This window comes from Parasteatoda tepidariorum, chromosome 6 (assembly GCF_043381705.1).
Source record: "Parasteatoda tepidariorum isolate YZ-2023 chromosome 6, CAS_Ptep_4.0, whole genome shotgun sequence".
Taxonomy (NCBI): domain Eukaryota; kingdom Metazoa; phylum Arthropoda; class Arachnida; order Araneae; family Theridiidae; genus Parasteatoda; species Parasteatoda tepidariorum.
In genome coordinates, this window is record NC_092209.1 from 75428355 (window position 1) to 75455223 (window position 26869).

Below are 26869 nucleotides of genomic sequence, written 5' to 3' on the forward strand. Positions count from 1 at the left end.
AATAAAAGAAATAAATTAGATAATTTCTGAGCTCAAATCTGCCGTATTTCATAAAATATTAATGTTATTATGTAATTCTGGTGAGTTTGAAGTGAAAATTTGTTTTCGTTATTTAGAGATATATTGTTAAAAAAGGTGACATGGTTGCTAGATTTTGAATAACTCGCTTTTTTGGCAGTCTTGATATGGCCTCTTTCCATAAGTTTATCACTGTTTGTTCTCGTCGCAAGCTGTGCGCCATCTTACGTTAGTGTTCACACTTTTAGCATTGTAAACACAAGTATTGTTGGCATTGTAAACACAAGTAATAAGTAATCAAATACATTGTTTGCAAGAATCTAAACACACAATGATGCCAAATGGCTTTAAAATACAACGGAAACAGTAAACCGGAAATTTAGGCGGTACCGAGCTTGCAGTGTTCCCTAGTGTAGAAAACACCCTCCATTTTCCAAGATTGAATATTAATTTGCAGGCCCTTCATATGTGCATTTTTGATTTAATTTATGACAGGATTTTAAAAAAAAATATAGATTAAATTCCGCCCTTTAAGCAATACTTTGTACACAAAGCAAAAAATAAATTATAAATATAGATTATTACTGAACGTCGATCTTAGATCCTGAGATTAAAGCGAAATTTTGATTACATGTCCAAATTTGGAGTCTACCATATCAATTCTGTTTTAGATTTGAAAACATTTCAGGAAAAATCGCCTATCATACCTGTGGATTACTTTAATGCTCTTGAAACAATCAAGTACATTGTTATATTATGAAAATAATTAATCTGAAAAAAAATTTTGATATCAGAATTTATAAATATTATTCCACTTGTCCATACCAATAAGTACCTTGGAAGTTTCCCAAGTCAATATCAATATAAAAATCGTGGTTAAAAATTTTGCTTTTGTCCAAATTATCATTATTATCTTTTTGAGTTTGTATAAAACTTGCTTGTGCTTGTTTGTATGCTTGTGCATTTTTGAAACTATGATGATTATGCTTTCGAAATATTTCAGTCTTAATTAAATTCCGCATGCGAAAAAGAATAAAAAGAATTATAAATTATCCGCCTATATACACATTACAAAAATAAAAGACTTTGTTTAAAGGCTTACTTTTAAAAAAAAATGTGAATAACAAATTTCGAGACACGTGTGTTTATATTTTCAACAAAAAAAATCGACCCATCTTCTTCTGCCTGAAGCCAGTTTGAAATCGACTAGTTTCGGTGAAAAATAAACTTTCAGCGTGTTTAAATATTTTTAGATTAAATATACAAGTATATCGATATTTTCTGGAAATACCAGGCTTTTTTCTTTATAGAAACTTATGTAAAAGAAGTTTCAAATGAATACACATCACAAAAGTAATATAAAATTTATGAAGTCAGTTAATACCAATAAAACAAACTCTTTAAAAAAGAAATTATTTAGAATGAATCTATTTTTTCTTTTTCTTTTTTAAATTCAGTTTTAAATCAGTAACACGTTGCAAAATAAATAAATAATAATTACATAAAACTATAAGCACTAAATAAACTGTTTAAATTTTCGGTAATTACAGTAAAAAGTGCTGAAACCCTGAAACCCATTCGCAAAATTGATTTTTACCATAAAATAGTATACCATAATTTTTACACTAATATTTATTGAATTACAGTCATTTAGTGAATTTATTGTAAATATTAGTGCAAAATTACGTTACGTCAGTCTTTTTTTTATTCTCTAAAATTATATACTAAAACTGAAGTTTATTACAAAAATTACAGGTGCGCAGAGTACCAATACCTTTTCCATAATTTGATCAACAATTTATTATAGAGTAAATGTTTGACAAATCCTCAATACTTGTGATTAAAATTTAGAAAACTAGGACACTCATTCCACTTTATAAAATAGGCTTTTTTTTAATTATTCCCTCTTGAAAAATGCGAAATATCATTAAGTTTTCGTATATTAGCAGCATTATGACAAGCGCTATGTAAAAAAATTTTTAAATATAAATTAAGTTTTTCGTGCATTTTGAATTTTTCGGGACAAATATATCTCCCAAACATTCATACGTAACTTAAGCATTGATGGTCTCATTTATCAACAAATAAGTACCCCAATTTTAAAAATTAACGTAATTGCTCTAAAACAAGTTATTTAATATTGCCATAAGTATCGGCTAGCATACATTTAGAGATTTTCGTTCCTTTTCATTCTTTTTTATCCTCTTTTTCCCTGGATGGGATTTATTTAAAACAGGTTTCATACGAAGGAATGAGCGGCATATTTTTCAAGAATACTCACATGTGTTTAGAAATGTTAATAACATTTTTTAAAGAAAAAGTATGGTCTTTAAAATTAGTAAATGCTGCTGAATACTTAAGGATTACTCTCAGGAGGAAGTTGTTTTTTTAATGGATATTGGATATTTTCATGTCACTGATTTCAAACACGATCAATTGAGAGAGCGACTGATTTCAAATGAAATCGGCTGCTCTCTCCAACTTAAAATTTTTTAAATGACATTTTTAGTCTTTTTTTTGTCGAAATGTGCACAAAAGTTACGTGTATTAAGAGATCCTAAATGTTACGATAAACCTCTTGGGGAGTTAGCGCACATCATCAGGATTAAAATTGCATAAGAAACCTCACACAAGAATGTCGTCATATGCCGCTAGGGATGCTTCTCGATTATTAACTGTGTTTTTTCATGTGCTTCTGAGCAGGTCATAATAAGGAAGCATTCCTAACTGCGTACGACAACATCTTCGTGCAAGGGTCCCAATGCAATTTTAATCTTGATGATATGCCCTAACTTGCTAAAAGTTTGTCACTATATTATAATTTTGGAAAATATGACCCCTTTTGCATGGAACCCTTTTAAACATAATCCGACTTTGCAGAAAAAGTATGTAGTTAAATAAATAAATAAAAAAATTCGTTAATTAAAATGTCCACCAGTCAATACAAATTTATACAAATTTAACAAACACTTAAAATGCTAGTTTTTTAACTAAATTTAATTTATTCGATTGTTTTTAAAAATATTTTTAGACTTATTAAAAAATTTTCAAAAAAATATGGGGTTCACTTTCATAAATATAATTAATGTTGTTTAGGTTCAATCATTTTTATTAAAAAATAATAAACAAAAAAAATTACTGTGTAAAAGCTTTTTAAATGAATGTTAACCAAAACTATAAGAAGGAAGAAAAACTGTAAAAAAGAAGACGCACTAAAAAGCGAATTTGTAATATTACTTTTTCTAAAAAAAATTGTTGTCATTTCCTTACATTGCTTCTATTGTATTATTTCTTTATATTATTAGCATAAAAAGAAAATAGGATTAAAAAATTGTTTTGCTGTCTACAAATAATATTCTATAGTTAAAAATTTAAACTACAAAATATATTATAAACACTCTGACATGTAACTAAATTAATTTAAATTTTAAAACAGAAATATAATATTTACATAAAGAAAATAAATTTCAAGGAGACTTTATGAAATAATTTCCTAATAGTCTCTTTCATGTAAAATTTATTCTTTCTCCTATATGACATAAATTTATTTCTTATAGAGACTATGTATGCTTTAGGGTTTTAATACTTTCAGTTTATTAGAATATAATAAGATCGAAATGTCAATTACTTGAGACAATTTCATATTAATTACTTAAGCCCATCAAAATAAATGAGAATTAATCTACTTCTGTTTTATAAGATTAATTAATCTTCTAAAGACATTAAAAAAAACTACATACATGTTGACGATTTTTATTAAAAAAAAAGACTCATCAGATAGAATGAAAAAATATTTATTTGACATATTAATTAAATATTTTGGCGCTGTTTTAATTAAAGCTAACGCTATTTGATAGAAAATTATAACTAAAAATGCACCTTAAGTAGAAACAAGACGATACTCATTATTTTTAACTTATCACGTCATATAAAAATGTATAATGGTTGAACAAATTCGGGAAGTTTTTTGTTTTTAGTTTAATTATTCTAATTTAAAATCAATCACTTTAATTAATTTCTTTAACGTTCATTTTTGATGGGTGTCTATTGTGCATGTCAAAAACATTTTCATCGATAAAATTCCGACTTTTCGTACATAATAATAAATATTGGGACAGTCGTTTGGAACACTTTTAACTTTTATCTTAAATGCAAAATTATCAATGTTGTCAAATAGTTTTTTAATTGGTTGATTCAACACTTAACTAGAGATAGGAATGATGGTAGAGTTTTTAGTATTTTATTTGTACAACCAATTTCTATGCGTTTGAAGTGAGTGAAATAAAATAAAAAAGATATATCACTTTCAATAACCTCTTTCATAATGATCCAATTTTCTAGATCTAAATGCTAATAACTTAAGAACTAGATCTAAATTTTAATAGATCTAATTAATTTGAATAGATTAAGTAGATCCTCAACTAGATCTAAAATAAAATAATTTAAAATGGTGACCACAAATATGCTTATTATACACACTAACTATTAATTAATTTACAGAAAAAGGCAAGAAAAAGTAATTTTTTTTAGAATAACATCTTTTTTGACGAATTTGGCTTTCTGATTATAAATGTATGGGGGTAAACACCGCAATCTGAAAAATATGAGGATGGTTAAAAGTTTGAAGACCCTTTTTTCCGCTTTTAAAATTTTGCCTCCATGCAGTTTTTTGAACTAATTAAATTACAAGTTTTTTTTTTACACTCACATAAATCACTTTAATTTCTTTTACCTTCATTCTTGACTGCTGTACTATTGCACACATATACATGTCATAAGAATTTGCATCGATAAAATTTAGAAATTCAGGTAGATAGGTACTTTGTTTACGTCACACTAGAGCTACACAATGGGCTATTGGCGACGGTCTGGGAAACATCCCTGAGCATGATTTGAAGACATGCCATCGTAATTTTGATCTTCTGCAGAGGGGATATCTCCCCTGCTTTGGTAGCCTGAAGCTCGCGAAGTCGAACACTTTACTGCAGAAGAGTTCGAAGACCTCTTCTGACCATGCACCCTCCACGAAGACCATGCACCCTCGGTCCCTACGCAGGTTGATCAGAGTGGTCACCCACCCGCAACCAGTCATGCTTAACCTCGGTGTTCTACTGGGAACTGTGTTTTTACGATCAGTCCACTGCGGGACTCAGAAATTCAGTCTCTTTATCAAAAATGGCATCTATATGTATTGGGAAATCCGTTTGGAAACTAACTACTACTTTAACTTTTAATCTTAAATTCAACATTTTTCGTGTTTCCGAAGTTTTTAAACTGGTTTACAACATTAACAGGAGATACGAAGGACGTTAGAATAGTTTATTCATGCAAATGATTTCTTCGTACTTGGTTGTAAAATGATTAAAATAAAAAAAAATATATATACACCGAAAAGAATTCACATTATGACCACCCTGCTAATAACTTGTAGGACCACCTTTATCCCACAAAACTGCTAGCACCCGCCGTGGCATTGATTCCACAAGGTGCTGATAGTTAGTCTGAGGTATCTGGTACCAAGCGCTCATAAACTGGTCCTGCAATTCCCTCACATTGCGAGGGGGTAGCGTGGCAGCACGAATTTGGTTTTCCAAGTAGGACCACAAATGCTCTATTGGATTAAGGTCAAGTGAATTTGGGGACCAAGACATGACTTGAAAGTCACTGGAATGTTCCTCGATGATTCGACCCTTATGACATGGCGCATTATCCTGTTGGTAAACACCATCCCCCCCAGGAAAAACTGTTGCCATGAATGGGTGAACCTGGTGCGCAACTATGTTCAAGTAGCTTACAGACGTTAGTGATTGTTCTATGAGGATTATGGGCCCTAATGTGCCCCGTGAAAACATTGTTCCTGAGAGAGAAACCATAAAAATCTGGGTGAGCCCATTGTTATAGATGGAGGGTGGTCATAATGTAATGGCTCTTTGGTGTCTGTATATATGTCACGGCGAAAGACCGAAATCGGTAGTTGTTGACTTTCACCGGTGAATGTCGAAAAACACCAAATAGGTCGGTGGAAGATCGAATATTTCATTACATTCTTGTACATTCGGACCCGCACTGGTGTATGTCGACAATCACAGATATGCTTTGGTGAATGTCAGAAGTATTTATGACATTCGATTTGATATTAATTTATTCGTGGATACATTTATACGATATTTTAATCCTACACTGATGTTTTTTTAAGGTTAAGTGCCACTGCCCGGTATACATTTGCCCGGTATACCCTACACTGATGTTTCTTCTATTCTATCGTCAGTAAGTTTTAAAATATAGAATAAATATAAATATACCGAATAAATATAATAATATTTACGAATAAATTAATATAAAATTGGATATAACAAATATTTCGGACATCCACCAAAGCGACTATGTGATTGTAGACATTCACTGGTGAGAGTCAAAAATAACAGTGTTTAGCAAGTATTTCGGACATACACCAAGTGACTACGTGAATGTTGACATTCCACGGTGAATGTCGACATTCTCCAGATTTCGGTGTCTCACCGTAACATATATATCACACTAGATACCTTCTGTTCTAATGGTCAGATTTCAGTGAATTAAGTGCCGATTTCAATGGTTTTAAAGGGTGATCTCAAATATCCTTTTGATGGATTTGGATATTTGTTTATAGGGGTAGCCGCAGTCTGGAAAATATGAGATCGGTTAAAAGTTAGACACTTCATATATATATATATTTTTTTTTTTACGTTTTTGAAATTTAGCTTCATTACAGTTTTTTTAAATGGTTGAATAAATGTTTTCACTCAAACACTCAATCGCTTTATTTAATTTCTTGTACGTTTATTTTTAATAGCTGTCTTTTCTACATGTTGTAAATATTTATTCAGTAAAATTTCAGACTTTTAGCCAATAATGACAGTATATATTTTAAAGTACTTACTACTACTTTAACTATCATCTAAATATCAAAACTACTCATGTTGCCAAATAGTTGGTAAATACAACGCCTAACTAGAGATACGAATGATAAGAGAGAATATGTTACTCAGTGTACAGTAAGCAAAATGAAAATGAATTTAACTAAAGTTTGAATTCTGTCATTCTTTTTTTTCGTGTGTGTTTTTGAAACTTTGCATTTTTTCGAAGAGGTTGATTACAAGTTTATTTACAGTTTTTTATGATTGTTTTTGTCTCAGTTAAGGATTGAAAGGGAAATTCTTTTTTATTCAAGCTTGTTGAATAATATATTTATTTCATTTGCTGCGAAAAATTTGCCTTGCACTATTTTTGATTGTTTTAGATTTTTTCCTTCCACAGAATTTTGCTATTTTTGGTTTCTACATAATTTAAGAATTTTATAACCAAACTTCATTTTAGAATGATCGTTGAACAGCAGACCCAATTTTTGTTTTTATCACTACTATGTTCAACTCCGTAGCTTTGTAACTTTGAATCCAATCCAGAAAACCTGGATCAAGTATTGGGAGAAATTTGCCTTCCTGGAGGACCTTTTGATGGATTTAACACGCATTTGTGTTACATGCTGAGCAAGACCATGAGAACCTCCTACGGTTAGCCTGACGTCAAGGTGACCCTAACGAATGATATGTCTACAACTGAGGATATTTCACGTCAGCACTGTGGTCGGTGCAAGCCGGATGCGGATTCGTATCGACCAGCCATCACTGGAATTCAAACCCGGGTCACCTCATTGGGAGNTTTGCTATTTTTGGTTTCTACATAATTTAAGAATTTTATAACCAAACTTCATTTTAGAATGATCGTTGAACAGCAGACCCAATTTTTGTTTTTATCACTACTATGTTCAACTCCGTAGCTTTGTAACTTTGAATCCAATCCAGAAAACCTGGATCAAGTATTGGGAGAAATTTGCCTTCCTGGAGGACCTTTTGATGGAACTAACACGCATTTGTGTTACATGGTGAGCAAGACCATGAGAACCTCCCACGGCTAGCCTGACGTCAAGGTGACCCTAACCAATGATATGTCTACCACTGAGGATATTTCACGTCAGCACTGTGGTCTGTGAAAGCCGGATGCGAAATTCGTATCGATCAGAAATCGCTGAGATTCGAGCCTGGTTCACCTCATTGGAAGGGGAGAAATCACAAAAAAAAACTTCAAAACAAGTTTGCAATATTTAAATTTAAATATATTTGGTTTTAAACTGTATGCCAGAAACTTCTTGCCAAACCATTTATTATTGACTTCGGACGTATTTGTCTGAAGCTATACCCTACTGAGGAATGAGAAAGGGTTAAAATTGTACGAAAAATGATACATTTCGGTTTGAAACTCCAAAAAATAGTTCTTAACTTCAATATATGATCAGCTTTCTTCCTCTAATTTCAAGAAATTCCATTATAATTAGCTTTAATACAGTATGCATTCAATATGTATATTATTTAGGAATAATTTTCAAGCGAATATCTGAAGAAAAAATGTTTTTTTACAGTCTTGAGTCATTTACAAATATTAGAAAGGTAAGGAAAATTCGTGCGGGTACTAGAACTTTTACTTCCCACCCGGCTTTTGCTATTACGCAAGGCAGGTGGAAACGTAAATAAAAAAGTAACAATAAAAATGATTCGAATTGCTTTGTTGTTTATAAAGTGAAACGATAACAGAACTAGCACGGCTCGGTGGTCTAGGGGTATGATTCTCGCTTTGGGTGCGAGAGGTCCCGGGTTCAAATCCCGGCCGGGCCCAGCAGTTCATTTTTAATGAAAATTATTTTTTTAATGAAATCAAACTGCAATTTTGAATCAATATTTTTCGATATAGCTATATGCAAACTACAGTCTACAATGTTCTAGTGCTTTGAGGTTATATTTACATGGTGATGGTGATTTCTTATTTTTTGTTTGGGCATAGCGCAAAGCAGGTGTTTAAAAAAAAAGATGAAACTAGCTTAAAACGTGCGATAAAAATATAATCCAAAATATTAGTTTAAGAAAATGGTCCTAGGTTGATATTAGAATTAAAAAAGGTGAACAAGATTCAAAAAGTGTATTGAAGAAAAATAAATTATAAAATGTCTGTAGAAAATCAAAATTCCCGCTAAGAAAAATAAAAACTCACCGACCCAAATTCTCGTTGAGAAAAATGTGACGTTTGATTCCATTTTTATAAACTACTATTACGACTATTGTGTCTTAAAAAATAGTTAGAAAATAATGATTACTCTTAGTATCATTGTTTAATTGGGCTGTAAATTTTTTGTCATGTTCATTTTTCTTAATATGCATTTTTACCTACCTCACTTTTTGACCGAAGACAATTTTATAATTTTATAACAGTCGTTGAATGGCCGACCCCATTTCGGGTATAGGACTACCAATATTCGATCCCGTAGCCATGCAATTTTGAACCCAATCTAGAAGACACCGGAACTCTTGGATCAAATATTGAATAGAACTTTTCGATTAAACTAATCCGCATTTGCCTTACATGGTGAGGAAAACCGCGAAAACATCCCGTGGTTAGCCTAATGGCAAAGGGACTCTATCCTATGATCCGTCTACCACTGAGGATATTTTAAGTCGGCACTGCGGCTCATGCGAGTCGGGTAAAGAATTCGTATCATCCAGTTACCGCTGGAATTTGAACCTGGGCTACCTCATTGGAATGCTGACGCTGTTTCCTCTGAGCAACCGTAACTCACTAACAAAGATAGAAACTTCTCTTTTTATTTTTATTATAATCTCATAAAGTATATTTTCTTTATAAAATATTTTGTTTTATAATTACTTTTTCAAACACGGATTTCAAGTCTAGTCCATTTTCTTAAACACGTCTTTTGAGCTGTGGTAAATAGTGAAATGATCACCAATGTAAACTGTTTTTTGCATTTTTATTGAGGTTCCACGTTTTACTACCATTTTATTAATAAAGCATTTTGATTTATATTCACTTTATCATTTCAAGCCTTTCTTAAACACGCATTTCACGGCATTGTCAAGGATTGAAAAGGCTACGGATGATCAAAAATGCTCTTCGCATCTTTATTTGGCTCAAAATTAATTTTACTATCATTTTATTAAGTCATATTGATTTATATTCATTTTTTCAAACGCATATTTCAAGCCTTTCTTTAACGCACATTTTGAGCTATGTCAAGTATTGCAAATTTGACTGATCATATAAACTACTCTTTACATTACTATTGGGGGCACAAAAAGTTTTACTACCACTTCATTAATAAAGTATTTTGAATTATATTCACTTTTTTCAAACGCGGATTTCAAGCCAAGTCCATTTTCTTAAACGCTCATTTTGAATTATGTCTAATATTGAAAAGTTCAACGAAGATAAGAAATATTCTGCTTACTTTAATTGCATTATCAATCAATAATATTACAATATTGAACAAAATTTATCATTTTTAATTTTTCTAACTAACATTTACATCAAAATAGTTTTTTATAAAGGAATAAAAGAGCAATTAAAGAGATGCAGCCCTTGCAAAAACAAGATGTCATTAATCCCCTACTATCTATTTAAAAATGGGTAGCTTTACTATGGGTACTTTAGTTATATATATATTTACATTCTTGTACATTCGGANTATATATATATATAATCGGAAAACCTTAATTAACGAATGCAAATAATTATCGAATGTTGATAATAGCTCAAAAATCTGTTATATTTTTATTTTTAACGAGGAATTTCAGACTAATTTTATTACTATAAATGAAAACGCAAGTGAAGATCAGATAAAAAAATCTGTCGTAAAAAGAAACGTAAATGCTTATTAAAAAAGAGGAAAGATTTTTCATTAATTTTAAATATGATAAAAATTTTATGATATACCTTTCACAGCTCTTTTTACCGACGTATAAATGGTTGTTTTTCGAAAGTGACTCCTAATTTATTTAATTAACTACTTAAAATAGATTATTGCTTATTATCAATCATTTATTAAAGAATAAATAGGAATTCAAACAAATAAGAAAACTTCATTTTTTATTTACTAATGTTTATTGCACAAAACTATTTATCAAAATATAAAAATATCAAATGACGAAAGAAATTACTTATTAAAAAAAAATTGAAACATTAAAAACAGTGGCATTTTTGAGATATCATAAGCGATGTTGAGCATTTTTAATTAAAAATAAATCAAAAACTATTTATTTTCAGTTTTTAATATAGTTTCGATCTCTTTTATTTCTCATCAAAAATAATGAAAAGAAAATTGCGAAACAATTAATGAAGGAAAACACTTTTATGTATTGATTTTATGAGGAAAATTCCTTTTTTTTCTTATACATTGTATTCAACAATTTAGGGGATAAAAATTAATTGTTAAAAAGATTTTTTTTTAAGGCATGGAACAAATTGTTGTTTTTTTAAAAGAGAGAACAGTGTTTACTATTACTAGGAAGGTATGATGTTTCAAATTAAATAATTTGATTCTAAGTATCGATTAAAGGAGTTCCTGAGAACTTCCAAAGAAATTACTAACTTTTGTAATTGCTTAGGAACTAGCATAAAATAAGGAATTAAGACAAAATTATAAAAAAGAGAATTAAACACTTCTTAATAGGTGTGAACGCTAACACTGATAGCAGCTAATTAGGAATTTGATTGACATTATATTGATGTTATACGCACTAAATATTCATTATTTATACAATTTACGTTTCTTAAAAATTAAATTGACATTATAATAGCCTTTTTCATTGGAATTTAGGGCGCCAGGTTATCTTACGCAATCAATTGCGGTCTGCAATGCGTGCATTACATAATTTGGGCAAATCAATATTTCTCGTGTTATGAAATTGAATTCTGTCACAAAAATACTTTATAAAAACCTTAAAAAAATACTTAAATATTTGCAAAATTATTTTAATATTGAATAAATAAGTTTTAGGTACTTGTTTTAATCTGTTTTTTAGTTAAAACAATAGCCCGGTTTCAGATTTGCTTTAAACCCTAAATTGCTCTTTTTAAAAATCTTTCACATAAATGATACATAACTTATAAATTCCTGCCATCTATTAAGAATATTATCCGCTATTATTTTTATTTAACCTTTATATCCTTGTTTTTATTTAGAAACATCTAGAAACTATCTAAAAAAATGTTCTGTTGCATTACATTACTTAACATTATGAACGTCCAAACTTGTGCTTTAAGTCAGAGAAAGGCATATTTTTCTGTTCATTCAAAATTTTTGTAATTATTTAAGTTTATTCCAGTCACAAGACAACATTACAAATTTACTGTTAAAGGTTGATAGTGAATTAAAGTTAACAGAAGTTAAAATTTTGTCAGAGCCAGAGGTTAAAAACTTCGATATGTCTTATTTATACGCTTTTTGAGAAAAATCAGTCTTATAATTATCTACCAATCAAAATACATAAAACATTCTTTCATAAGCAAGGAAATATGATATTATTTATCTCTACACAGAGAAAAAAAGGATGGTCAAAAGTATTAGAATATGGTAAAATTTACAGCGTGTCTACCTCTATCGGAATTCCAAAAACTCGTTAATTTTTACCGAAACATTTTGGTAATGATTTAGGTAAAATTATCTATGAAATATGGTTTCATAATACGATACAAAATTTGGTAATTTTATCATGATACCTATATGCATGGCATAAAAACAGTTTATTTGGTTAAATTTACTTTTCATGTTTATATTTTTTACTAACTGTTTAGTAATGCGAACTATAATTTCGAAAACCTAAATTTCTGGTAAACTGTTTCCATACGAACAGAAAAACTACCAAATGATTGGTTAAAATATCGCATATTTTGTTTAACAAAACAGAATTATGGATTTTTTTTTACCAGAAGTATCATTCAAAGTACAGTAATCTTACCAGAGTGTTTTTATCCATGTACTAATAATAAAATGTACTAATAATAAAATGTACTAATAATCAAACCTCTGTACTGATTTGACAGCTAATGACGCCACTTTCAGATACACTGTAAAAACGTTTTGCTCATCTGAACACAAAAACTGATGGCAACTTCTTTACACAAAAGTCATGGTGCAGCACCAAGAGCCAATGATAGTGTTTGGTGCAGTGAAGCATCTAGAATGTTCTTTAACAATACTTGGTGTAACGTTTCAAATTCTGTAACACTAAAACTTATAATTGCGGAAGGACATGATACACATAAGAATTAGTAGTTACTTTAAGTATTAGAAGAATAATCACATAAGAATCGGAACATTTCCAACTTTTTTTCAGCGATTGAAGTGTAGCAATTTTTTATTGACTTTAAATTATAACAGATTCTTACAGGACGTGGAATTTTAAGATATTCTTGTTTAGGTTTAATTTAGTGAATTTCATTTTATTTTAAAACCGTCGTTGAACAGCCGACCCAATTTTATGGGTTTACGACTGCTAATGTTCAACTCTGTACCCTTGTAATTTTGAACCATATCCAGAAGACAAGGGAACTCCTGGATCGAGTGCTGTGAGAAATTTGCCTTCGTGGAGGACTTTTTGATGGAGATAATCCGCATTTGCGTAACAGGGAGAGGTACCTCCCCAAGAACCTCCCACGGTTAGCCAGACGGCAAGGAGACTCTCCCCCATGATCCGTCTACTACTGAGGATATTTCACGTCAGCACTGTGGTCGAGGCAAGCCGGGTGTGGAATTCGTATCGACAGGGATTCAAACCCTGTTCACCGCATTGAAAGCGAACGCTCTATCCCCTGAGCTATCGCTGCTCTAATTTAGTGAAATGTAATTTTTGTTCTTGTGGTTAGGATGTTAAAACTGTAGAACACATTATATTTTATTTTAATTTATATTCAAGTCCAAAAGGAGGCTTAAAAAAGGAACTGAGACACTCAGGTATGTTTTAGCATCTTGTTTTGTCCTTGTTCGTTAAATGCACTGAAACCTAACTACTTTACTCAATTTTGTTTACAACTTAAACTTTTAATTCTGTTCTGTTTCTTTTTAATTTGCAATTGCATCTTGCCCACTTACATCTGTAAGCCTTATGGTATACTTTGTGGAGTTGTTTAAACATTAAAAAAAATCAAAGTAAGAATAAGTAATTTAGGTTGCATACACATACATTAATTCTTAAAATAAAATTAGTTTGCACAATATGCGTACAAATATGTGCGTAGTGCAAAGAGAATATCAAAACAAATTCAAACTAGGCTTAACAGAGTAAAAGCGGATAGATATTGAAAAATTCAAAAAAAAAAATTTTTTTTCTAAGAAGGACTTAAAACCTAAATCATATGAAAGTAAAGTACGTTGCTTCAGACTGCCAACAGTTTCTAGTGTTGTAGCATAAATGCACCATCTATGTTCAGTGTTTTGACATTGGAGGCTTTGACGTAACTCCAGGAAAAGAAATAACGGGAATTAAAGTCCGGGGATATTGGTGGCCTTATAATTAAGGTTAACTCACCTGTCACCCACAAGCCTAAGACACTCTTTATGCTGGACAAAACAAGAACTGGAAAAAACATTTATGTGGCATTAGAAACCGTTGATTAATGATCCTTGACACTTTAAAATGTAATGAATAAATTTAATTACAGATTTAAAGATCAAAAGAGTCACAAAACCAATCATATGTAATTTGCATATTTATCACATAGGCTCGACTTTTATTACAATTTATCATCAAAAGTTTATAAATGCAATATTTTTCGTTTGTTTTGTTCAGCATTCATTGTAATCTGCTCAATATCTATAAAGCTCATGGAGATTTCGCCTTCCAATGAGGCGAACCGGGTTCGAATCCCCAGCAATGGCTGGTCGAAACGAATCCGCATCCGGTTTGAACCAACCACAGAGCTGACGTGAAATATCCTCAGCGGTAGACGGATCATAGGGTATAGTCCCTTTGCCATCAGGCTAACCGTGGGAGGTCCTCGTGGTCTTCCTCTCCATGTAACGCAAATGCAGGTTAGTTCCGTCAAAAAGTCCTCCACGAAGGCATATTTCTCCCAATACTTGATCCAAGAGTTCTCTTGTCTTCTGGATTGTGTTCAAAATTACAAGGCTACGGAGTTGAACATTAGTTGTCGTATGCCCAAAATATTGGGTCGGCTGTTCAACGACGGTTTTAAAATAAAATAAAATACCTATGAAGACATAAATATTTAAAACCGGATAATTCCTTTGTGCTATAACAATAAACGTAATTGGGTAAAAACAATGATAATAGAATACAGTAAATTACGGCCATTGTAATTTTTATTCAGATAGTTTTTAATTAATTACCCTTTAACTAATTTAATTTTTTATGTTTTCTTTCAATTTCGAACAGCAACAATCATGAACCCATTCTAGTATTTGTTGACTTCAGCAACTAATATTTGGTAAAGGAAGTAAACGAAGATGAATCTACTCTTTATTATCATAGAAATTGCTTCTTTTATTTTTCCACGACTGTTCTTTTTTCTGAATCCAAGAAACGAGTCAGTATTATGTATCCGATTCAATAGACAAGTTCTTGACCTCAGACATCTTCTACTTGTCTATTCCTTTTGCAGATTAAGAGTGCTCTGGTATGTAACATAAGTCTCCTTGACATTCAATAACACATAAAATTTTAGTAAGAATAATTGACATTACATAGAGTAGAAATTGTTTTAAAATTCTTGACTTTCTTATAAGATTTCAAACATAAATAGAATGTTTATTATTTTAGTACAATTGATTAAATTGTTCTTCAGAAACTAAAATTTGTATTCGATTGCCTTTTTTTTAGTGCTTATTATTTAGAAATTTTTCAACTAAATCTGAAAAATTTTGTAATTTGTCATTAAAAATAACCTAGTGCAGAAAAATTTAAATCATTGAAATTCTATCAAGAAAATTTTTAATCTAGTTTTTAATTGATTATCTTTTAACCAATTATGTTTTCCTTATGTTTCCATTTTTACCGTAAAACAGCAATCAAATGAGTATCCAAGTGCTTGCTGCATCAAGTCACTAATAATTGTCACTATACTACAAAAAGAAGTAAACAAAGACGAACAACATAAACATTGAAATTAAAATAATCTATTTTTAAAACATAAAAATAGATTCTTTTATTGCTCCAAGTCTATTCATTTTTCTAAATCCATGATGAAAATTGGTATTATATATGCGATTCAATAGACAAGTTTTTGGACTTAGACATGCCTTATTTGTTTATTTCTTTTGCTGATTAAATATGTTTCCTTTCCATAGCAATCAAAACCAGATAAAATTCTAGTTAGAATATTTGTCATTACATAGAGTAGAAATTTTTTTTTTAAATTTTTTATTTATTTCTTGTAAGATTTCAAAAACAATTAGAATATTTATTATTTTAGTAGAATTTATTAAATTGTTATTGAGAAACTAAGATTTATATTCGATTGCTTTATTGAGTGCTTATTATTTATAAATTCTTAAATCGAATCTGAAAAATTTTGTATCTTGTCATTAAAAATAACATAGATTAGAAAATCATTAAAAAAATTTAAATCATTGTAATTCGATCGAGAAAATTTTTAATCTAGTTTTTAATTTATTATCTTTTAACCAATTATACTTTCCTAATGTTTTCTTTGTGTTCCAAAAACCAACAATCAAATGCTTCTTCAAGTATTTGCTGAATTAGGTTACTGATATTTGTCACTATACAGCAAAAAGAGGTAAACAAAGATGAATCTACTATTTAAAACATAAATATATATTCTTTTATTGCTCCAAGTCTATTCATTTTTCTGAATCCTTGAAGCGAATTAGTATTATATACCCGATTCAATAGACAAATCCTTGAACTTAAACATGTCTTACTTGCTTATTTCTTTTGTAGATTGAATGTGCTTCCATTCCCCGGCAATTAAAAGCAGATAAAATTCTAGTTAGAATAATTGGTATTACATAGAATGGACATTTCCATAATTCGTTACTTTTACAAACATTCAGAAATAATAAGACAATTTATAATTTCAGTAGAATTGATCAATCTGTTCTTAAAAACCCAAAATTTATATTCAATTGCTCTTTTGATGTTTTGTTGTTTATAAACTATTAGAACAGGCTTCCTATTTTGTCATTAAAAATATCGTAATCGTAAAATTTTCAGGAAATCGTAAAAAAGTGTTTAGTCTTGCAATTTTATCAAGATAGTTTGTTTTTAATGGCCTATCCTTTCACTAACTGCGCTTTTCTTATGTTTTCTTTCTATTCGAACAACAACGATCAAGAACACATTCAGATATTTGTAAACTAATATTCGACATTGTACAACAAATGAAGTAAACTAAAATGAATCTACTCTTTATTAACTTAGAAATTACTTCTTTTATAGTTTGATCTGAAACTGTGAGACTGCTCTTTGATCTGAATCCAAGAAGAAAATGCTTGTTATGTATACAATTCAATAGACAAATTCTTGACCTTAGACATCCCCAGGTCTATTTCTTTCGTAGATTAAGAATGCTCTGAAAGGTAGCTTCAGTTTCCATGACAATCAATATCAGATTTAAATTCTAATTAGAATGATTGACATTACATTGAGTAGACAAGAGTTTCATTCAATGCAGTTAAAGACATCAAAAATACTTAACGAACGAAATATTTTAAATCTCGATAAACAGAAATTTTAAAGCACATGTGGTTTGAAGTATTTTTGCTCAGATACGATTTGACTAATTCTAAACAAATTTAAGTTTTTATCCATGAAAATTACTTAGTTTAATAATGCGTGGATTTTATCTTTTTCCGTGAACTCTAATATTTCTTTTATTTTAATTGTTCTCGATATTTATTGTTCATAGTAAAAGGAAATTTTTCTCGTTCAAATAATCATCTCTAATTCCTCATGAACTTCGCTGCGCGTGTGCAGTTTTATTTATTTTAATTTTAACAATGAATAAATAAAACATAAATTAGAAATAAGAAATAAAGAAGAAATAAAAATTAATAATAATCAAGGGCGTTGATTTTTTTCTACCATTGGGCTATTTCATTTTTCTACAAATTGATAAAACAGATGTACCTCGTTATAATTTGTAAAATAAGGCTCAGCCCAAAACGATTTTGCCTCGTAACTTCTTGATATTAAACGGATTATTTCATAAATATTTAAATTTCTTAAGTTAAAAGATCCCAAAATTTCCGATTGTTTTAACACAGATTTTGTCCCCTGTTATAGTCTCTGAATTTTCAGGGATAAAAGTTGGATTTAGTTATTTTGTTTTCTAACCATGGGCGAATTTATCTAAAAAAAAACTTTATGATTACTTTAAGGAGCATTATCATTTGCGTTTGCATGAGCTGTTCCTTTTACATGAACTTTTTATTCCCATTCATGAGGATAAACTTTCTTAAACTTGTTACATATTTTTTGCTTTAGACATCATTCAGAAAAAGTTCGAAGAGTTAATTCCTAATTCCTAATATCCCTTCAAGATTAAGCGACTATTTAATATTTTCTATTTTAATGTCATACTTAGATGACTGAACACAATTTTGAAAAGAGTTTATTATAAAATTAAAGGCATCTTATCAAAAAGTGTCTTAAAATGTCCAATAATAAGGCGTTATCATGCTATTACTTTATAATCTATTATAGGGATGACAGTTTTAATATTCAGCTTTCTTTAATAATATTGATGATGGATTTTCTTTAATGATATTAAAAACCTAATAACAACAGAGAGAATAACAAATGAGAATAACATTAAAAACACATGATAAATAGATATTACTGTTAAAATCCATTAAATAAGAGATGTGAAAGTATTTCAGTGGTCAAAACATTTATTACTTTAAGTAGTTTTTTAATTACCGATAAAGAAAACGATAATGATGAGAATGCGAGAAACGTAAAACATTCATTATCTTTTAATGATGTTTCAAAATGTGTATATAATTTTCAATTTTTTATTACCTGTTAAGAAATCGAGAAACGTGAAACAATCATTATCTTTTTATAATGTTCAAAAACGTGTACATAATTCTTAATTTTTATTACCTATAAGGAACGCGAGAATGATGAGAATGTTAGAAACGTAAAACATTCATTATCTTTTTATAATGTTTAAAAATGTGTTCATAATTTTAAATTTTTTATTTCCTATTAAGAAATCGAGAAACGTGAAACATTCATTACCTTTTTATAATGTTCAAAAACGTGTACATAATTTTTAATTTTTATTACCTATAAGGAATGATGAGAATGCGACAAGCGTAGAACATTCGTTATCTTTTTATAATGTTTAAAAATGTGTATATAAAAAGGTACTGATAATAGAGAGATTTTGCACTCCCTTTCGTCCAGATTACTCCTTTCTTCCTCGAAACCATGCAGGCGTAAAATAATTAGCGGCTGGTTGGAGATTGCGCAGTTATTTTCCTTCAGAAGAAACGGAACATTTTATCAGGCTGAGAGGGGTACAATATCCCTCTAAATTAACTGAACATCACCAGAATAATTCCAGAATTGAGAAAAAAAGTCGAAATAAATCAATTTCATTTCCAGCTTGTTTTCGAATTAAATTTCTGCGACAATCAGAACTGATCAATCGATATAAAATGTATACAAGATTGTTTTTTAACTAGAAAAATATTTTATTTTTTAAAACACGAACTAGTAATGAAATTATTTACTAAATTTTATAACTGTTTTTTTTCCTTCCTGTTCGTGAAATGGCTTTCAATATGCGTCTGTCTAGTCTCTGGATTCAAGCAGACTAGATAGTCTAGTTAATTCGTATGCGTTAATGTTAAAGTGCTATGAATCAGACCAGATAGTCTAGTTATTTCGTATACGTTCATGTTAAAGTGCTATGAATCAGTTTTTTCGCAAATTTATTAGAGTGATCAGCTTAAGTACCAATTTTTTTTCATTTCACAAATTACGCAGGTAAACTGTAATCTACCTAGATAATCTACTCATTACATATTTAGCATTTGTTATAAATAAAAGCAAGATCATTGCTGGAGCAACTGCAACGTTTATGTGCTCTGATATAAACATGATATCATTGATTTATATTTTGCTATTTGAAATATCAAGTCCCAGCAATCAACGCATTTCTTGATAGAATAAATCGTCACTTTAAAAATCAAACATCAACCAATATCAAACAATTAAGTAGCTAATATAATGAAAATTATTTGTTTTTTGTACCTGAAAAATTAAAGCACTAAAGCAATCAAAAAATTTATTGATAAAATGAAAGAACGAAACTTTTGATTTTTAACGGTACGGATAGACAGTTGCTCATATTGGTTAAGTAAATTGTGGGAAAATCTTGACTCCATACTTTAGCGTGTAACCTTAGTTAATCTACAACTTAGCTAGGTAATTAGCATAATGAGCTTTAGTTATTTTTTGTATAGGTATGATTTGATTTAACTACTAATTAAATATTTTATTTTATTTTATAATTTTATAACCATTGTTAAACAGCCAATCCAATTTTGAGTTGACGTTCAACTCGGTAGCCTTCTAAATTTGAACTGAATCCAGAAGACAAGTGTACTCATTGACCACAAATATTGGTACAAATTTGCTTTCGGGAAATTTTTTTTAATAGAAGTAACCTGCAATAGTATTACATGGAGTGGAAAACTACGAAATCCACCTACAGTTTAAACGACACAAACACATGATCCGTCTATCACTGAGGATATTATACGTCAGTACTGTGGTCGTTATGAGATGGATGCGGAATTCGTATTGAACAACCATCGCTGGGATTCGTACCCTGGTCACCTCATCGGGAGGCGATCGCTCTATCCCTTGAGCCACCAGGCTCCAGTATTCACAAGAAGACTTTTTAACAATTTTAACTTTAAAAAGTAATATTTAAAAAAATGTATAAACATAAAGAATCATCATTAGGTTTAGCAAAAGAGAATGTGATAATATTTTATACATTATGCGAAACAAATATTCCAAAAATAAAATAAAAAATTCATCAAAAATTTTTAGAAAGGAATGAATGAATGAATTATCGACGCATGACTAATAAAAATTCGTGCTCTAAAATTTAATCTTCAAAATTGCATTAATTCTATCAAAACAACTTTTATTTCGCGTCTGATTATTCCTTGTTTACGTAATGATTTGTTTGCAAGAAAATACAAAAATAAAAACAGCATTATTTTTTGAGCTTTCACATCGAATCAACCCGTCATCTATATAAACAATTTCAGTTAATTTGAGGGAATGAAATATTAAAGCCGTTTATAATAAATTTCGAAACACTGTGGTAAGGTGTTTAGAAGAGATAAAACTGCCTCTTAAATTTTAAAACAGTTTGATAAATTTATACCAGGCATGGGTTGAAATAAAATACTCATTTATAATAGTTATAAAATTTACTTTTCCTTCGGATCTTTGATGATTTCCTTAGGGAGCTCATTAATGATGAGAAATAATTGCTTAATGGAACTCTTTAAGACGAAAAGCTTACGAAGACATAATCCATTTTACATGATTTCATAGCGATTTTAAATAGTTAAATATAAGCTGAAATGATAATAGATGAAGTTAGTTCTTTGTTTTCTTAAAATAATTCCGAATAGATATTTACCGAAACTTTTCAAAGTGACTGCTAAAAAAGGAATACTTAAGTATCACAAAACTTTTTTTTCGTTTTTGACGAAACAATTTTCTGGTATATACTTCGAGCAAACATTTAGTCAAAGTGATGAAATAACTATGGTGACATCTTCAACGAAACGAATTTTGTCGAAATTGAAGAACATTCTAATTTTCTAAAAATCCTATTGCCTAATTTACCTAACTATAACTTTATCGTGGGCACCGTATAGTGCATCAATGTCACACTAATAACACAAGGACAGATATGATAGAGATGTAAATTAACCACATATCTACAGTACCGCTCAAAAGTATCAGTACACCTAGAAACTTATAAAAAAATGACAAAATTCAAAGTGTCATAACTTCTTTAAAAATGATCAAAAATGCTTCTGCTTTAGCTCATTTTGAAGCTTAAAATCTCTACTTTTACGTACTTTAATTGTTTTTTATTAATATAGTTTGACTATGTACAATTACACTCTAAACAATCATAGAAAATTGTATTAATTTTTTGTGAAGTTTGACGCGATGTACGGGCACAAAGGGGTTAGATATTGTTAATTTTTATCATACCATTGAAAAATTTGGATTTTAGCTTTCATTTAAAGAAAAAAAATTCCAAAAAAACATGTTTTTTGACGAAGTTATTGTCAAATAAAAAAAAGTTTTTTTTTTCAGAATTTAATGATTTTTCAGAAATTATAATGAATTCCGCACAGGAACTATTTAGGTTCGTCCTCCTACCTTCGGTCTTCGATCCATTAACCAGCATAAATTATATGTGGAAAGTCCTTCAAGAGCAGTGACGAAAAATAGACAAGATAACATTAAAAAAGCTGATTGATCGGATGCCTCGAGTGTGTGCTGCAGTTATAAAAGCGCGGGGAGGATATTTTGAAGAAAGCAAAATATTATGTAAAATATTCTTTCATTATTACATTCTTGTTTTCAAATTTTTTCTGAGAAAAATACGAAAAAATGAATTTCAAAATATTAAATTGTAAACGTTGATTCTTATTTCATTATTATATTTTCCAAAAAAAAAAGTTAAAATTGTTATAATAAATTATGAAATAATATTATCGAGAAATATTAAATTTTAATTTATTTTAATTAAAAAATTTTTATATCATATTATAAATACACTAAAATTCATTATAATTGCTGAAAAATCATTAAATTCTGAAAAAAAACCTTTTTTTTATTTCACAATAACTACATCAAAAAACATGTTTTTTTGGAATTTTTTTTTTTAAATGAAAGCTAAAAGTCCAAATTTTTCAATGGTATAATAAAAATTAACAATATCTAACCCCTTTGTGCCCGTACATTGGGTCAAACTTCACAAAAAATTAATACAATTTTCTATGATTGTTTAGAGTGTAATTGAACATAGTTGCAAAATATATTAATTAAAAACAATTAAAGTACATAAAAGTAGAGATTGTAAGCTTCAAAATGAGCTAAAGCAGAAGCATTTTTGATCATTTTTAAAGAAGTTATGACACTTTGAATTTTGTCTTTTTTTATAAGTTTCTAGGTGTACTGATACTTTTGAGCGGTACTGTATACTCCATAACCATAAGAGGTATTTGCATCCGGGATCATCCTGATACGAGGCCAACTCTTCGACCAACATACAAACCAGTCTGGTGATTTCGTTACTTTAGTTTTGATCATGTAGTCTTCATCTTAGTGTCATCATTCTAGTTAACAATCTCCCACAATGCCCAAGAAGCCAGGAGAACAAAGCTATACTTCTCTGTTATACTTACAACTAGCGTATTTTCATAACCGTGTAACTGAAATTTAACTGGACATTAAAGTTAGGCTTTTCGTTAGGTAATGAAGATCGGCGTTTGTTTGTGGTTGAGTTGTGTTTTGTCAAAAGAAAAGTAAACGATGGCTTAATTAGTTTGGTTAATTAATAAGCACCAATTTCAGATTTTGTGGCACCTCTTTTATTGTTAGTAGTACGCTATCATGCGCTTCTGCAGTTCTTTAGTCTTACGCAATGCTGTGATGAGCCGTAACGAGCATAATTAAATAAGTATAATTTCAGATTTGGTGGTACTTCTTTGTACTTGTAGGTGCCAGTTTATGTTCCAGTAGAGACTTAGTTTCACTCACGAGCTGTAGCAAGCAGTAACGAGCGGTATTTACTCATATTTTGCGTCATTTTTCTTCTTATTACAAGCACACAATCTTATGCATCGGTGGTTGTTTTAAGCAATGCTGTATTTTCTTTCCCTGTATGATTTGCTTTATGTTATTTTCTTTAAAAGAATTAAATAGTATTTATCTTTAATGAGTCCCCATTATTTACATAATAAAAAAAATAGTGCGTGGAGTCCCTCCGCGCGGAAGAAGTTAAACTTCGCAATCTGTGACGTTAATTGAAGAAGAATCAGCAGTCGTAGAAGGATCACTAGATCTATTCAACGACTCTTTCTCTTGTTCTGCTCGCTTCCGTGCTCTGTAATAACGGTAATATTGTGCATTTTTCCCTCGTGGAGCTCTTGAACCAGTGGAAGTGGTTCAAGAGCTCCACGAGGGAAAAATGTATTTGTATGGAAATGCCCTGGAAATGTATTTGTATTAATAATGTATGTGAATGCATCATAATGTAATTTCAGAAAAGAAAACCTAACAATCAATTGATATTCACAAGAGACGTACCTTAACATAACCTTAAATCCGTCGCATTGTCCGTGGGATTGTTTTTACTCATTTTTTACAATTGTTATCCACCAAGTTTGAAAATGAAAAATACTACCCTATTAAATTATGTGTGTATCAAAACAAACTAAAAAATTATTTATAGAAAAACGATACTTTTATGACTTTTATTATTTTAATGCTAGTGAGAACCGAAACAATATGGAAATGAATGAGGGAAAACTGGATCCTACCACGTGATTTCCCGGTCAATAAAAATGTAGCGTTAAACGTTTAACGCAACCTTGTTGGAAGTCGCATAAGAAGTATAACTTCAAAAACCTTTCCTATTTAAATTGCTGTAAGTCTTGTCAACGAATAAAATTAATCCTCATTTATTTCTTCTCGCTGATTCACAATTCATATTCCTTAAGCTAATTTCTTTTTCTGTTCAAATGATAATTTTTCAAGTCCAAATAACAGTTCATTACGTTGCGATTAACACATTAACAAATTATTCTAACATATGACTGTAATGAATGTATATTTTAAAAACAAAATATCTTGTGTTTTTATCAAAAATATTAATGATTCAGAAAAAAAAGCAATTACTAAGGAATAACAATAATGGGGCTGGTGAGCGGAGTAAGCAGGGGCGATAGAAATTTACAGAAACTTTCACGTCCGGTTCATTGGGTCGTAAATAAAAGCGAGCTCTCTGCTTATCGCTTATAGCTCTGCGTTTTTAAATTATATGTGTATCAAAACAAACTAAAAATTATATGTGATCAAAGCAAACTAAAAAAATATTTACAAAAAAACAATACTTTTATGAATTTTATTATTTTTATGCTGGTGAGAACCAAAACAATATGGAAATGAATGAGGGATTATAGGGATACTTTATACACATATAAATTTGTCCTATGGATAAACGGCTTTTACATACAGAACAAAAACACATAGGGTAACAAAAAATTGCTATCTAAAAACGTTGGGATCAATGCAATAAAAGATTATTTAAAAGTAACAAAAATCTTTTATTTTTTATTGTGCCCATTTTTGTTAAATAAATCAAGATAAAATATAATAACTACTGATATAGATTGATTTATCCATACATAAAATAACCATAACTTTCATATAGTAGGACAAGAATATCTGGGTTATCAAAAACTTCTTATCCCTAATCTTTGGAATCAATACAATAAAGTAAAGAATTATTTAATATTAACCAAAATCCTTAATTTATCTTTTTATTGTTTATATTTTTGCCAAATAAATCAAGATAAATAAAGATAATTACAATTGATATGGGTCGATTTATACATACATAAAGCAGCCATGTGGATAAATGGCTTCCATATAGCAGAACAAAAATTCTTAGGATAACAAAAACTTATTATCTAAAGAAGTTGGGATCGTCTCAATAAAATAAATTATTATTTTCCTTAGCAATGGCAAATATAGAGTAAGAAACAGCCTATCTTCAAGTTACAAAGATATCTTCTACGTCTTCTAAAAAAAAGATGGCGCAGTTTTTATTTGTCTTTGCACATTAACAAAGGTAGAGAAAACACCTTTCATTTCTCGTAGCTTCTATGCTTTCTTTCTTCTTTTATATCTTCCAAAGAAAAGTTTATATCATCATTTGCTACTGGAATTCTTTTAGAAGACATCTTTATTGTCAGGGAGTTGGAATTAATTGAGATATGATATCTATATGATAAGCGCGAAAGAAAGATATACCTGTAAATATTAGCTGTGCCACATTTAATAGCATGAAATCTCAGTCAAAAAATAAATATGGTGTAGGTAATAAATGATAAAATCATATTTTTATTCTGGAATGGAAAATAGAACCGACATTACCTCGAGTAATCTTAAATGCATGTTTTGGATATTTTCTTTGAATTATAATAGAAAAAGTTTATCTTGATGTCCGAAATTTTTTTCGTTTGAAGTTAGTTTAATATTGCATAGTTTATTTCTATTTAGAATTCTTTTTGTTCTCCTTCTACTGTACTTAAAGTAGATGTAAGATTACTTTTATCATAAAAATTTGTTTTAAATAAATTAAATTTTAAATTTTCAAAATATTAATTTTCAATTCTGAAAAATATTTGTATCAGTTTCCGAAAAATTATTTCAAATATAAGAACATTAAACTTCTGTTTCCAATAATATTGATTTCAGTTTCAAAAGCAATTCTGAAGTATATTTTGTTTAATTTTCAGAAGAAAAATAATATTTATCTCGACTTCGAACTTAAATTTTTACAAATATCAAAAAAGTTTAGTTATTTAAAAATTTATTACCTATAAACTTTTATCTTTTTAAACGAAAGTGTTAAAAAAATGCATAAAAATTACTTTTAATCAAATTTAAGATAATAAAGACATAGGACATTGCTTTTTTAAATCCAAGTTTTCGATAGCAAATTTTAATTTAAGAAAATTTAGTTTTTATTTTCGAAAATATCATTCCGATTATTTGTTAGCCTACTTTTTCTACATTAAATAATCTATTTTTAAGTAATAAAAATATAATTACCATTAATAGAAATAGTTAAACCATGTATTATGTTATGAACCATCAATTACTCATGTTGAACTAACATTTATTAATTCAAGCTTCTTGAGGAA

The 26869-nt window shown here is 29.5% G+C and overlaps 1 non-coding gene across 1 annotated transcript; it reads left to right on the forward strand.

Moving 5' to 3' along the window:
* The first annotated feature begins 8654 nt into the window (after window positions 1-8654).
* Window positions 8655-8726, forward strand: TRNAP-UGG (transfer RNA proline (anticodon UGG)). The gene has a single exon. It is a non-coding gene; the product is annotated as a tRNA-Pro (tRNA).
* Window positions 8727-26869: the final 18143 nt, after the last annotated feature.